This window comes from Bufo gargarizans, chromosome 4 (assembly GCF_014858855.1).
Source record: "Bufo gargarizans isolate SCDJY-AF-19 chromosome 4, ASM1485885v1, whole genome shotgun sequence".
Classification (NCBI taxonomy): Eukaryota; Metazoa; Chordata; class Amphibia; order Anura; family Bufonidae; genus Bufo; species Bufo gargarizans.
This window is the reverse complement of record NC_058083.1, coordinates 59,842,092-59,845,398: the sequence shown is the minus strand read 5'-3', so window position 1 is coordinate 59,845,398 and position 3,307 is coordinate 59,842,092.

Genomic DNA, 3,307 nt, shown 5'->3' with positions numbered 1-3,307 from the left:
CTCACTGCTCTTACAGTATAGAGTCCATAGTCTCACTGCTCTTACAGTAAAGAGTCCATAGTCTCACAGCTCTTACAGTATAGAGTCCATAGTCTCACTGCTCTTACAGTAAGGAGTCCACAGTCTCACTGCTCTTACCGTAAAGAGTCCACAGTCTCACTGCTCTTACAGTAAAGAGTCAACAGTCTCACTGCTCTTACAGTAAAGAGTCCATAGTCTCACTGCTCTTACAGTATAGAGTCCATAGTCTCACTGCTCTTACAGTAAAGAGTCCATAGTCTCACAGCTCTTACAGTATAGAGTCCATAGTCTCACTGCTCTTACAGTATAGAGTCCATAGTCTCACCGCTCTTACAGTAAAGAGTCCATAGTCTCACTGCTCTTACAGTATAGAGTCCATAGTCTCACTGCTCTTACAGTATAGAGTCCATAGTCTCACTGCTCTTACAGTATAGAGTCCATAGTCTCACTGCTCTTACAGTAAAGAGTCCATAGTCTCACAGCTCTTACAGTATAGAGTCCATAGTCTCACTGCTCTTACAGTAAGGAGTCCACAGTCTCACTGCTCTTACAGTAAAGAGTCAACAGTCTCACTGCTCTTACAGTAAAGAGTCCATAGTCTCACTGCTCTTACAGTATAGAGTCCATAGTCTCACTGCTCTTACAGTAAAGAGTCCATAGTCTCACAGCTCTTACAGTATAGAGTCCATAGTCTCACCGCTCTTACAGTATAGAGTCCATAGTCTCACTGCTCTTACAGTAAAGAGTCCATAGTCTCACTGCTCCTACAGTATAGAGTCCATAGTCTCACTGCTCTTACAGTATAGAGTCCATAGTCTCACTGCTCTTACAGTACAGAGTCCATAGTCTCAGTGCTCTTACAGTACAGAGTCCATAGTCTCACTGCTCTTACAGTAAAGAGTCCATAGTCTCACTGCTCTTACAGTAAAGAGTCCATAGTCTCACTGCTCTTACAGTATAGAGTCCATAGTCTCACTGCTCTTACAGTACAGAGTCCATAGTCTCACTGCTCTTACCGTACAGAGTCCATAGTCTCACTGCTCTTACAGTAAAGAGTCCATAGTCTCACTGCTCTTACAGTAAAGAGTCCATAGTCTCACTGCTCTTACAGTAAAGAGTCCATAGTCTCACTGCTCTTACAGTAAAGAGTCCATAGTCTCACTGCTCTTACAGTAAAGAGTCCACAGTCTCACTGCTCTTACAGTATAGAGTCCACAGTCTCACTGCTCTTACAGTATAGAGTCCATAGTCTCACTGCTCTTACAGTAGAGTCCATAGTCTCACCGCTCTTACAGTAAAGAGTCCACAGTCTCACTGCTCTTACAGTACAGAGTCCACAGTCTCACTGCTCTTACAGTATAGTCCATAGTCTCACTGCTCTTACAGTATAGAGTCCATAGTCTCACTGCTCTTACAGTACAGAGTCCATAGTCTCACTGCTCTTACAGTATAGAGTCCATAGTCTCACTGCTCTTACAGTAGAGTCCATAGTCTCACCGCTCTTACAGTAAAGAGTCCACAGTCTCACTGCTCTTACAGTAAAGAGTCCGCAGTCTCACTGCTCTTACAGTAAAGAGTCCATAGTCTCACTGCTCTTACAGTATAGAGTCCATAGTCTCACTGCTCTTACAGTATAGAGTCCATAGTCTCACTGCTCTTACAGTATAGTCCATAGTCTCACTGCTCTTACAGTATAGAGTCCATAGTCTCACTGCTCTTACCGTAAAGAGTCCATAGTCTCACTGCTCTTACCGTAAAGAATCCTCTTCTATGTCTGTGTACAAACCTTCTTTCCTCCAGACGCAGAGGATGTCCCCTCGTCACAGTCCTGGGGATGAATAGATGATGGGAGTGATCCCTGTACTGACCCCTGATATATTTATACATAGTAATTAGATCTCCCCTCAGTCGTCTTTTTTCTAAAGTGAATAACCCTAATTTTGATAATCTTTCAGGGTACTGTAGTTGACCCATTCCAGTTATTACTTTAGTTGCCCTCCTCTGGACCCTCTCCAGCTCTGCTATGTCTGTCTTGTTTACAGGAGCCCAGAACTGTACACAGTCCTCCATGTGTGGTCTGACTAGCGATGTGTAAGGTGGTAGGACTATGTTCTTATCACGGGCAGCTATGCCCCTTTTGATGCAACCCATTATCTTATTGGCCTTGGCAGCAGCTGCCTGACACTGGTTTTTGCAGCTTAGTTTGCTGTTTATTAAAATTCCTAGATCCTTTTCCATGTCAGTGTTACCGAGTGTTTTACCATTTAGTATGTACGGGTGACTTGCATTATTCCTTCCCATGTGCATAACCTTACATTTGTCAGTGTTAAACCTCATCTGCCACTTATCTGCCCAAGACTGCAATCTATCCAGATCGCTCTGTAGCAGTATACTGTCCTCTGTAGTATATATACAGTATACTGTCCTCTGTAGTATATATACACAGTATATATACAGTATACTGTCCTCTCTAGTATATATACAGTATACTGTCCTCTGTAGTATATATACAGTATACTGTCCTCTGTAGTGTGTATATACTGTCCTCTGTAGTATATATATACAGTATACTGTCCTCTGTAGTGTGTATATAGAGTATACTGTCCTCTGTAGTGTGTATATACAGTATACTGTCCTCTGTAGTGTGTATATACAGTATACTGTCCTCTGTAGTATATATACAGTATACTGTCCTCTGTAGTATATATACAGTATACTGTCCTCTGTAGTATATACAGTATACTCTCCTCTGTAGTATATATACAGTATACTGTCCTCTGTAGTGTGTATATACAGTATACTGTCCTCTGTAGTATATATACAGTATACTGTCCTCTGTAGTGTATATACAGTATACTGTCCTCTGTAGTATATATATACAGTATACCGTCCTCTGTAGTTTATATACAGTATACCGTCCTCTTCAGTGTTAATTACTTTACACAGTTTAGTGTCATCTGCGAAAATTGATACTTTACTGTGCAAGCCTTCTACAGGATCATGAATAAATATATTGAAGAGAATAGGGCCCAATACTGACCCCTGAGGTACTCCACTAGTGACAGTGACCCCTCCAGTACTGACCCCTGTGGTACCCCACTAGTGACAGTGACCCCTCCAGTACTGACCCCTGTGGTACCCCACTAGTGACAGTGACCCCTCCAGTACTGACCCCTGAGGTACCCCACTAGTGACAGTGACCCCTCCAGTACTGACCCCTGAGGTACCCCACTAGTGACGGTGACCCCTCCAATACTGACCACTGAGGTACCCCACTAGTGACAGT